This window comes from Triticum urartu, chromosome 4, assembly GCF_003073215.2.
Source record: "Triticum urartu cultivar G1812 chromosome 4, Tu2.1, whole genome shotgun sequence".
Taxonomy (NCBI): Eukaryota; Viridiplantae; Streptophyta; class Magnoliopsida; order Poales; family Poaceae; genus Triticum; species Triticum urartu.
Genome location: NC_053025.1, coordinates 615,164,995 through 615,178,343, shown reverse-complemented (window position 1 = coordinate 615,178,343; position 13,349 = coordinate 615,164,995).

The following is a 13,349-nucleotide window of genomic DNA, read 5'->3' as shown; positions in this document are numbered from 1 at the left end:
TCACAACGTAACTGGGTGATTATAAAGGAGCATTACAGGTGTCTCCAAAGGTAGATGTTGGGTTGGCGTATTTCGAGATTAGGATTTGTCACTCCGATTGTCGGAGAGGTATCTCTGGGCCCTCTCGGTAATACACATCACATAAGCCTTGCAAGCATTACAACTAATATGTTAGTTGTGAGATGATGTATTACGGAACGAGTAAAGAGACTTGCCGGTAACGAGATTGAACTAGGTATTGGATACCGACGATCGAATCTCGGACAAGTAACATACCGATGACAAAGGGAACAACGTATGTTGTTATGCGGTCTGACCGATAAAGATCTTCGTAGAATATATAGGAGCCAATATGGGCATCCAGGTCCCGCTATTGGTTATTGACCGGAGACATGTCTCGGTCATGTCTACATTGTTCTCGAACCCGTAGGGTCCGTACGCTTAAGGTTACGATGACAGTTATATTATGAGTTTATGCATTTTGATGTACCGAAGGTTTTTCGGAGTCCCGGATGTGATCACGGACATGACGAGGAGTCTCGAAATAGTCGAGACGTAAAGATTGATATATTGGAAGCCTATGTTTGGATATCGGAAGTGTTCCGGGTGAAATCGGGATTTTACCGGAATACCGGGAGGGTTACCGGAACCCCCCGGGAGCTATATGGGCCATAGTGGGCCTTGGTGGAAAAGAGAAGGGGCTGCCCTAGATGGGCTGCGCGCCTCCCCCTTCCCCTAGTCCTATTAGGACTAGGATAGGTGGCCGGCCCCCCTCCTCCTCTTTTCCCCCTCCGCGAATCCTATTCCAACTAGGATTGGGGGGGGGGGAATCCTACTCCCAGAGGGAGTAGGACTCTCCTGCGCCTCCCTCCTTGGCCGGCCAGCCTCCCCCCCTCTACTCCTTTATATACGGAGGCAGGGGACACCTCTAGATACACAAGTTGATCCACGTGATCTATTCCTTAGCCGTGTGCGGTGCCCCCTGCCACCATATACCTCGATAATACTGTAGCGGAGTTTAGGCGAAGCCCTGCTGCTGTAGTACATCAAGATCGTCACCACGCCGTCGTGCTGACGGAACTCTTCCCCGACACTTTGCTGGATCGGAGTCCAGGGATCGTCATCGAGCTGAACGTGTGCTCGAACTCGGAGGTGCCGTAGTTTCGGTGCTTGATCGGTTGGATCGTGAAGACGTACGACTACTTCCTCTACGTCGTGTCATCGCTTCCGCAGTCGGTCTGCGTTGGCTACATAGACAACACTCTCCCCCTCGTTGCTATGCATCACATGATCTTGCGTGTGCGTAGGAAAATTTTGAAATTACTACGAAACCCTACAGTGGCATCCGAGCCTGGTTATTTATGTTGATGTTATATGCACGAGTAGAACACAAGTGAGTTGTGGACGATACAAGTCATACTGCCTACCAGCATGTCATACTTTGGTTCGGCGGTATTGTTGGACGAGACGACCCGGACCAACATTACGCGTACGCTTACGCGAGACCGGTTCTACCGACGTGCTTTGCACACAGGTGGCTGGCGGGCGACAGTCTCTCCAACTTTAGTTGAACCAAGTATGGCTACGCCCGGTCCTTGCGAAGGTTAAAACAGAACCAACTTGACAAACTATCATTGTGGTTTTGATGCGTAGGTAAGAACGGTTCTTGCTAAGCCCGTAGCAGCCACGTAAAACTTGCAACAACAAAGTAGAGGACGTCTAACTTATTTTTGCAGGGCATGTTGTGATGTGATATGGTCAAGACATGATGCTAAATTTTATTGTATGAGATGATCATGTTTTGTAACCGAGTTATCGACAACTGGCAGGAGCCATATGGTTGTCGCTTTATTGTATGTAATGCAATCGCGATGTAATGATTTACTTTATTACTAAGCGGTAGTGATAGTCGTAGAAGCATAAGATTGGCGAAACGACAACGATACTACGATGGAGATCAAGGTGTCACGCCGGTGACGATGGTGATCACGACGGTGCTTCGGAGATGGAGATCACAAGCACAAGATGATGATGGCCATATCATATCACTTATATTGATTGCATGTGATGTTTATCTTTTATGCATCTTATCTTGCTTTGATTGACAGTAGCATTATAAGATGATCCCTCACTAAATTATCAAGAAGTGTTCTCCCTGAGTATGCACCGTTGCGAAAATTCTTCGTGCTGAGACACCACGGGATGATCGGGTGTGATAGGCTCTACGTTCAAATACAACGGGTGCAAAACAGTTGCACACGCGGAATACTCAGGTTAAACTTGACGAGCCAAGCATATACAGATATGGCCTCGGAACACGGAGACCGAAAGGTCGAGCGTGAATCATATAGTAGATATGATCAACATAACGATGTTCACCATTGAAACTACTCCATCTCACGTGATGATCGGACATGGTTTAGTTGATTTGGATCACGTGATCACTTAGAGGATTAGAGGGATGTCTATCTAAGTGGGAGTTCTTCAGTAATATGATTAATTGAACTTAAATTTATCATGAACTTAGTACCTGATAGTATCTTGCTTGTCTATGTTGATTGTAGATAGATGGCCCGTCCTGTAGTTCCGTTGAATTTTAATGCGTTCCTTAAGAAAGCAAAGTTGAAAGATGATGGTAGCAATTACACGGACTGGGTCCGTAACTTGAGGATTATCCTCATTGCTGCACAGAAGAATTACGTCCTGGAAGCACCACTGGGTGCCAGGCCTGCTGCTGAGCAACACAAGATGTTAAGAACGTCTGGCAGAGCAAAGCTGATGACTACTCGATAGTTCAATGTGCCATGCTTTACGGCTTAGAATCGGGACTTCAACGACGCTTTGAACGTCATGGAGCATATGAGATGTTCCAGGAGTTGAAGTTGATATTTCAAGGAAATGCCCGGATTGAGAGATATGAAGTCTCCAATAAGTTCTATAGCTGCAAGATGGAGGAGAACAGTTCTGTCAGTGAGCATATACTCAAGATGTCTGGGTACTGCAATCACTTGACTCAACTAGGAGTTAATCTTCCGGATGATAGCGTCATTGACAGAATTCTTCAATCACTGCCACCAAGCTACAAGAGCTTCGTGATGAACTATAACATGCAAGGGATGGATAAGACGATTCCCGAGCTATTTGCAATGCTAAAGGCTGCGGAGGTAGAAATCAAAAAGGAGCATCAAGTGTTGATGGTCAATAAGACCACCAGTTTCAAGAAAAAGGGCAAAGGGAAGAAGAAGGGGAACTTCAAGAAGAACAACAAGCAAGTTGATTCTCAGGAGAAGAAACCCAAGTCTAGACCTAAGCCTGAGACTGAGTGCTTCTACTGCAAGCAGACTGGTCACTGGAAGCGGAACTGCCCCAAGTATTTGGCAGATAAGAAAGATGGCAAGGTGAACAAAGGTATATGTGATATACATGTTATTGATGTGTACCTTACTAATGCTCGCAGTAGCACCTGGGTATTTGATACTAGTTCTGTTGCTAATATTTGCAACTCGAAACAGGGGCTACGGATTAAGCGAAGATTGGCTAAGGACGAGGTGACGATGCGCGTGGGAAATAGTTCCAAAGTCGATGTGATCGCAGTCGACACACTACCTCTACATCTACCTTCGGGATTGGTATTAGACCTAAATAATTGTTATTTGGTGCCAGCGTTGAGCATGAACATTATATCTAGATCTTGTTTGATGCGAGACAGTTATTCATTTAAATCAGAGAATAATGGTTGTTCTATTTATATGAGTAATATCTTTTATGGTCATGCACCCTTGAAGATTGGTCTATTTTTGTTGAATCTCGATAGTAGTGATACACATATTCATAATATTGAGGCCAAAAGATGCAGAGTTGATAATGATAGTGCAACTTATTTGTGGCACTGCCGTTTAGGTCATATCGGTGTAAAGCGCATGAAGAAGCTCCATACTGATGGACTTTTGGAATGACTTGATTATGAATCACTTGGTACTTGCGAACCGTGCCTCATGGGCAAGATGACTAAAACGCAGTTCTCCGGAACTATGGAGAGAGCAACAGATTTGTTGGAAATCAAACATACAGATGTACGTGGTCCGATGAATGTTGAGGCTCGTGGTGGATATCGTTATTTTCTCACCTTCATAGATGATTTAAGCAGATATGGGTATATCTACTTAATGAAACATAAGTCTGAAATGTTTGAAAAGTTCAAAGAATTTCAGAGTGAAGTTGAAAATCATTGTAACAAGAAAATGAAGTTTCTACGATCTGATCGTGGAGGAGAATATTTGAGTATGAGTTTGGTCTTCATTTGAAACAATGCGGAATAGTTTCGCAACTCACGCCACCCGGAACACCACAGCGTAATGGTGTGTCCGAATGTCGTAATCGTACTTTACTAGATATGGTACGATCTATGATGTCTCTTACCGATTTACTTATGCTTTAGAGACGGCCGCATTCACGTTAAATACGGCACTATCGAAATCCGTTGAGACGATGCCTTATGAACTGTGGTTTGGCAAGAAACCAAAGTTGTCGTTTCTGAAAGTTTGGGGCTACGATGCTTATGTGAAAAAACTTCAACCTGATAAGCTCTAACCCAAATCGGAGAAATGTGTCTTCATAGGATACCCAAAGGAGACTGTTGGGTACACCTTCTATCACAGATCCGAAGGAAAGACTTTTGTTGCTAAATTCGGAATCTTTCTGGAGAAGGAGTTTCTCTCGAAAGAAATGAGTGGGTGGAAAGTAGAACTTGATGAGGTAACCGTACCTGCTCCCTTATTGGGAATTAGTTCATCGCAGAAACCGGTTTCTACGACACCTACACCATTTAGTGAGGAATTTAATGATGATGATCATGAAACTTCAGATCAAGTTGTTACTGAACCTCGTAGGTCAACCAGAGTAAGATCCGCACCAGAGTGGTACGGTAATCCTGTTCTGGAAGTTATGTTACTAGAACATGATGAACCTACGAACTATGAAGAAGCGATGGTGAGCCCAGATTCCGTGAAATGGCTTGAGGCCATGAAATCTGAGATGGGATCCATGTATGAGAACAAAGTGTGGACTTTGGTTGACTTGCCCGATGATCGGCAAGCAATTTAGAATAAATGGATCTTCAAGAAGAAGACTGACGCTGACAGTAATGTTACTGTCTATAAAGCTCGACTTGTTGCGAAAGGTTTTCGACAAGTTCAAGGGATTGACTATGACGAGACCTTCTCACCCGTAGCAATGCTTAAGTCTGTCTGAATCATGTTAGCAATCGCCGCATTTTATGAATATGAAATTTGGCAAATGGATGTCAAAACTGCATTCCTGAATGGATTTCTGGAAGAAGAGTTGTATATGATGCAACCGGAAGGTTTTGTTGATCCAAAGGGAGCTAACAAAGTATGCAAGCTCTAGCGATCCATTTATGGACTGGTGCAAGCTTCTCGGAGTTGGAATAAACGCTTTGATAGTGTGATCAAAGCATTTGGTTTTGTACAGACTTTTGGAGAAGCATGTATTTACAAGAAAGTGAGTGGGAGCTCTGTAGCATTTCTGATATCATATGTGGATGGCATATTGTTGATTGGAAATGATATAGAATTTCTGGATAGCATAAAGGGATACTTGAATAAAAGTTTTTCAATGAAAGACCTCGGTGAAGCTGCTTATATATTGGGCATCAAGATCTATAGAGATAGATCAAGACGCTTAATTGGACTTTCACAAAGCACATACCTTGACAAAGTTTTGAAGAAGTTCAAAATGGATCAAGCAAAGAAAGGGTTCTTGCCTGTGTTACAAGGTGTGAAGTTGAGTAAGACTCAATGCCCGACCACTGCAGAAGATAGAGAGAAAATGAAAGATGTTCCCTATGCTTCAGCCATAGGCTCTATCATGTATGCAATGCTGTGTACCAGACCTGATGTGTGCCTTGCTATAAGTCTAGCAGGGAGGTACCAAAGTAATCCAGGAGTGGATCACTGGACAACGGTCAAGAACATCCTAAAATACCTGAAAAGGACTAAGGATATGTTTCTCGTTTATGGAGGTGACAAAGAGCTCATCGTAAATGGTTACGTTGATGCAAGCTTTGACACTGATCCAGACAATTCTAAATCGCAAACCGGATACGTGTTTACATTGAACGGTAGAGCTGTCTGTTGGTGCAGTTTTAAACAAAGTGTCATGGCAGGATCTACGGGTGAAGCGGAATACATAGCTGCTTCAGAAGCAGCAAATGAATGAGTTCATATCCGATCTAGGTGTCATACCTAGTGCACCGGGTCCAATGAAAATCTTTTTTGACAATACTGGTGCAATTGCCTTGGCGAAGGAATCCAGATTTCACAAGAGAACCAAACACATCAAGAGACGCTTCAATTCCATCCGGGATTTAGTCCAGGTGGGAGACACAGAAATTTGCAAGATACATACGGATCTGAATGTTGCAGACCCGTTGACTAAGTCTCTTCCACGAGCAAAACATGATTAGCACCAAGGCTCCATGGGTGTTAGAATCATTACAGTGTAATCTAGATTATTGACTCTAGTGCAAGTGGGAGACTGAAGGAAATATGCCCTAGAGGCAATAATAAAGTTATTATTTATTTCCTTATAATCATGATAAATGTTTATTATTCATGCTAGAATTGTATTAACCGGAAACATAATACATGTGTGAATACATAGACAAATAGTATGTCACTAGTATGCCTCTACTTGACTAGCTCATTGATCAAAGATGGTTAAGTTTCTTAGCCATTGACATGGGTTGTCATTTGATTAACGGGATCACATCATTAGGAGAATGATGTGATTGACTTGACCCATTCTGTTAGCTTAGCACTCGATCGTTTAGTATGTTGCTATTGCTTTCTTCATGACTTATACATGTTCCTATGACTATGAGATTATGCAACTCCCGTTTACCGGAGGAACACTTTGTGTGCTACCAAACGTCACAACGTAACTGGGTGATTATAAAGGTGCTCTACAGGTGTCTCCGAAGGTACTTATTGGGTTGGCGTATTTTGAGATTAGGATTTGTCACTCCAATTGTCGGAGAGGTATCTCTAGGCCCTCTCGGTAATGCACGTCAGTTAAGCCTTGCAAGCATTGCAACTAATGATTTAGTTGCGAAATGATGTATTACGGACGGGTAAAGAGACTTGCTAGTAACGAGATTGAACTAGGTATTGAAATACCGATGATCGAATCTCGGGCAAGTAACATACCGATGACAAAGGGAACAACGTATGTTGTTATGCGGTCTGACCGATAAAGATCTTCGTAGAATATGTAGGAGCCAATATGGGCATCCAGGTCCCGCTATTGGTTATTGACCGGAGACATGTCTCGGTCATGTCTACATTGTTCTCGAACCTGTAGGGTCCGCACGCTTAAGGTTACGATGACAGTTATATTATGAGTTTATGCATTTTGATGTACCGAAGGTTGTTCGGAGTCCCGGATGTGATCACGTACATGACGAGGAGTCTCGAAATAATCGATACGTAAAGATTGATATATTGGAAGCCTATGTTTGGATATCGGAAGTGTTCCGGGTGAAATCGGGATTTTACCGGAATACCGGGAGGGTTACCGGAACCCCCCGGGAGCTATATGGGCCATAGTGGGCCTTGGTGGAAAAGAGAAGGGGCTGCCCTAGATGGGCTGCGCGCCACCCCCTTCCCCTAGTCCTATTAGGACTAGGAGAGGTGGCCGGCCCCCCTCCTCCTCTTTTCCCCCTCCGCGAATCCTATTCCAACTAGGATTGGGGGGGGGGATCCTACTCCCAGAGGGAGTAGGACTCTCCTGCGCCTCCCTCCTTGGCCGGCCAGCCTCCCCCCCTCTACTCCTTTATATACGGAGGCAGGGACACCTCTAGACACACAAGTTGATCCACGTGATCTATTCCTTAGCCGTGTGCGGTGCCCCCTGCCACCATATACCTCGATAATACTGTAGCGGAGTTTAGGTGAAGCCCTGCTTCTGTAGTACATCAAGATCGTCACCACGCCGTCGTGCTGACGGAACTCTTCCCCGACACTTTGCTGGATCGGAGTCCAGGGATCGTCATCGAGCTGAACGTGTGCTCGAACTCGGAGGTGCCGTAGTTTCGGTGCTTGATCGATTGGATCGTGAAGACGTACGACTACTTCCTCTACGTCGTGTCATCGCTTCCGCAGTCGGTCTGCGTTGGGTACGTAGACAACACTCTCCCCCTCGTTGCTATGCATCACATGATCTTGCATGTGCGTAGGAAAATTTTGAAATTACTACGAAACCCTACACCTTTTGCTTCTTTCCCGGCAGTGGGCAATCTTTCCAATTTTTCAACAGCTCGTCTATTTCCTCGCCGCTCCTCGTACGCGGGCGTTTTCGGGGTTCGGTTTCACCATCGAACAGATCCTTGCGTTTCCTCCACGGGTCATCATCACGAAGCCACCTTCGATGTCCCATGAACACAGTTTTCGAAGTCCCGGGATCTCTATCTAGCTGGCGATACGTTGTGTCATCCATGCACCTTACGCATCCAGGAAATCCGTGGACTACCTGCCCCGCGAGATATCCGTAACCGAGATAGTCGTGCACCGTCGTGAGCAGTGTGGCTCTCATAGGGAAATATTCTTTCTCTGCGGCGTCCCACGTATTGGCTGGCATTTTCCACAGCGTGTCTAGCTCCTCTTTCAGCAGCCCCAGATACAGATTGATGTCGTTCCCTGGTTGTTTCGGCCCTTCAATTAGCATACTCATGTGAATGTACTTCCTCTTCATGCACAACCAGGGGGGAAGGTTGTACATCCACACAAACACAGGCCACGTGCTATGTGTGCTTCTCTGGCTGCCAAACGGATTGACTCCATCGGTGCTCGCGCCCAGCACGATGTTCCTTGGATCCTTCCCAAATTCTGGGCATTCGAAGTTCAACGCTTGCCACTGGCTCGCATCCTTAGGGTGACTCAGCATCTTGTCTTTTTATTTATCTATGGATCATTTCCGTCATCTTCCCGCTTCTTCTCCTCCCTATCCGCGTGCCAACGCAGGAGCTTTGCTACCTTAGGGTCCGCGAAGTACCGCTACAGATGAGGAGTGATCAGAAAGTACCACACCGATTTTCGAGGAGCTTTCTTCCTCTTCTTGTATCGAGTGACGCCGCACACCGGACATATGGTAGACTCCGCGTGCTCGTCCCGATAAATGATGCAATTGTTCATGCACACATGGTATTTCACGTGCGGTAAATCCAGAGGACACACGATTTTCTTCGCCTCCTCGAAACTGGTCGGGCACTTGTTCCCCTTGGGAAGACGTTCGTGCCAGAATGACATGTTCTCGTCGAAGCATGCGTCGGTCATTTTGTGTTTTACCTTCATCTCCAAAGCCATGAGCGTTACTTTCAGGCGGGTATCCTCGGGCCTGCATCCTTCATACAATGGAGTAACCGCGTCTATCTCCAGTTGATCCAGCTTGGCTTTCTCTCGGGCGGCAGCTCTTGCGTTATCCGTCTGCTTGAGAAGAAGCTCTTGAATATGAGGGTCCTGCACCCAGCCTCCATCGTTGTCTGCTCCGGCATCTTCATCTTCATGATCATGCCCTTCGTCTTGATCTTCCTCATCATCATGTACAACATCTTCTACATGATGACTGTGTACAGCATCACCGTCGTGATCATGTCCTGGAGATTCTTCGTCTTCTCGCCCGCCCTCGCCGCGGTGGTACTTGTCTTGTTGCCCTTCCTCATTTCTTGCCCGACCCCCATGGACGACTTCATAGTCATCTTCATCACCTTGCCACCGATAGCCATCCATAAAACCACGCAAGAGCAGGTGGTCCCGCACCTGCCCGGAATCCGGGTCCGCGATAAGGCTCTTCGCTTGCATCTTCGACACGAACATCTTATCTCCGTCTCGTTCTTTTGAAGCATCTCGGCCTTTGCGGAGCTCAAAAACCTATTCACGATGCCTTCGGTCATCGTGCAGACCATGGTCGCCTACGGGGTAGAGCAAAACGATATTTTAGAACCAAGAAAAAATTTGGCATGACCTTCCCTAAAAATAGGACCAAAAATAATGCATAGTGCCAAAATTCTCGCCGAAACGGAAATGAATCAACATTCCGGCAAAATATTGGCAACTATCGCATTTCAAATACCGGTACCTGCAAACACAAACATATACGCAACACCACAAACACATGCAACACCACAAACATACATAGATCTAGCTAGGCCACAAAAAGTGCATGTGCACGTTGTTGGAGCGAGCTAGGTAGAAAAAAAAGTAGATCTACATCATGAAGATAGCTTTCCCCTTACTTACCTATCAAAAAAGGTAATTTCACCACTTAATTTTGATGAATCTATGGTGGAAATGAGGTGAGGAGGAGGAGGCAGCCGAAAGCTTGGAGAAGGAGGTGGAGGGAATGAAGTGGGGAAAGTGAGTGGGTAGGTGTGGGGCTGTCCAAAATATCTTGTTGGGGTCCCAGGTTACTAATGGCGCACCACCTGCACATGGGGCATGCGATATACCGTTGGAAAGCTATGGACATCAGTATCATGACCCAACTTAAATTTTTGGCAAAATATAAGCGATTTAAGAGCAGTTTTGAAAACCATTTTTTCTTCGCACAAAAAACATGAATTGTATTTTCGATCGCATTTCTAAACCATTTATCGGAATGAGGCATATAATATGGCGTTGGAAAGCTGCTGCAAAACCGCTCCTTCCACATGTTGAAAGTTTTCTCTAATTCCCTATGGTTAAAGAGTAATTTGAAAAAAACGTAAAATTTCATAAACCGAACAGCTGAGTTCGTTTTTTCGATGTCATTTCTAAACGGCTAATCCAATGGAGGCATATGATATGGCGTTGGAAAGCTTATGAAAATGCGCTACTTTTTCATCTTGAAAGTTTTTTTCTAATTTTGAATGGTTTAAGAGTAATTTAGAAAATGCTCCAAGTCCTACCGAGTTTGTATTTTCGAGCTAATTTTTTAACTGTGCATCCGAATGCAGCAAATGACATGGCGTTGGAAAGCTTGAACAAATGCGAAACTTTTTGGTATGTATTGTTTCTCCCAATTCTTTACGGTTTTAAGTCAGTTTCGAAAATGGCAAAAAACGTATTTTCGCCATAATTTCTACAAACTTTATCGGAATTGGGCAAATAATATACCGTTGAAAAGCTATGGAAAATGCGAAACTTTTTCATGTTGATGGTTTTCTCTGATTCTTAGCCGTTTTCAAGTAATTTAGAAAATGGAGGGATCACACGTTCTGCCTATATCGTGAAACAGATTCTTCGAAAATGCACCGCGTGAAGAACCTGAACTTCTCGGCTCGTGTACCTGAACTTCACTTTGTTTTTCACGTGATTTTTTTGCTCGTAGGTCTCCATCCACTCCTCGTAACTCTCCATTCACTCACCGAAATTGAGCAAGTGATATACCAGTGGAAAGCTGCTGTAAGCACTTAACTTTCCCGTGTTGATCGTTTTTTCATATTCGCGACAATTTTAAAAGTTTTTCATCTGAAATTCATCCACTGTAGTAATTGAACTTCCTGCTGTTTTCAGTTGAACTTCTGTGACGTATTTTCGTTTGTAATTTTCTCATCCATCGTCAGTGTTACACAAATGATATTCCTTTTGTACAAACCCCTCTCACAATTTTTTTAACTTTCTCCGACCGAGGACTTGAAACTTACACAAATGATATTTCTGTAGTTTTTAGATAAATTAGAAAATGGCGAGATCATGGTTTCTGCGTTCATCGTGATCGGAAATGCACTGCGTGAAGTAGTTGAACTTCACGGGCATGTCTGTTTGAACCTCACTCTGTTTTTGACGTGCTGTTTTTTGCACACTTCTGGGGCATGTCTGTTTGAACTTCACTCTGTTTTACTTTATTGTATTTTTATTATACGAAACACACACCATGCAGTACGTGAACTTCTGGTTATTATCATTTTGAACTTCTCTCTTGTTTGAGAGATTATTTTAAAACCCAAAAAACAACATTTTTAACGTATTTTGGACATATAAATACACGGTGAACCTCTCACAAGAATTTTTTGAACTTTTTCCTCACCGAGCGCTTCAACTTCTAGCAACCATTTATCTAAATACACACCAGCCAGAGAAGGAAGTGTGGTGTGTCGGCTGGGGTGGGTAACTAAGTTAAAACACCCTATCTTTTCTTTTTCTGTTCTGGAAAATGCAAGTGTGAATGACTTGACAACATGATGTACAAAGAGTGTTAGTGTTCCAGAAAATATACTTAACATACTTTTGACCTTCACGAATAAAACATTTTGACCTTCAGCCCCTTTTTTGGTTCCAACAACTGACTAAACTAGGCAAAAACATATAATTATTTTTTGTTGCAGCAGGCAAAGCCGGCCTGCAACAGTGGGCAATTTTTCAGAGATAAACACAAAACATCTGCTTTATGCACTAGAGTTTTGATGTAGACATCTGCATATTATTTTTCCTTTTGCACAAACTAGTGTACGAAGAATCATCACATTTCACAAAGGTCATTTAACCACAAGATTGTGGGCACGAAGACTCGGCAAACGGGAGGTGCACCATATTTTTTTAGGAACACCAAGTTTGAGTGATAGTGGAAAGAAAGAATCATAAACTAAAGCGTATACTGATCAAAATGTTTTACGTACACACAAGAGTCCATAAGTTTTTCAGACAACCACATGTTGCCTTAGAAGTTATCTAATCTATTATGAATAAGTTAAGAAATAAAAACAAGAGAAGAAAAACATGTCTGAATATACTAAATATCATCTCTGAACCTTCACATCCACATCTCGCTGAACTTCAGTCCTCCTTCAAACCACAAACTTTTTCCTGTTACACACATGTGACCTTCTCCTGTCTATTTATTTGAACTTCTTTCTAAGACAAAAAATTCTGGCATCAATTTTCCTAACATACAAAATGGAAGACAAACAAACTCATTGGGAAAAACATATGGTGGACAGAACATTGTTCCCATGTTGTCCTCATACGTACACAAGTTGCTGAATTTTCTTTGATGTAATTTTTCAAATACAAGCAGACAAAAAACCAACGAAGCAACATACTCTTTGACCATTTTCTGCTAAGTAGCTATACTGATGCATTCCTTTTCCATTTTATTTAACTCTTCAAATATGTGCCTACAAGAACAATATAGCTAAGTAACTATACTGATACACAACTTGGAGTTTTGAACTTGCAAAAAATAAATAACAATCAAACATCCTCAAAACAAGCTGAAGAACAAAAGTATTCGTTCCCATTGACAATGTAAACAAGCATGTACAGAGCATAGAATAAGAACTTGTTCTCTACATAAAT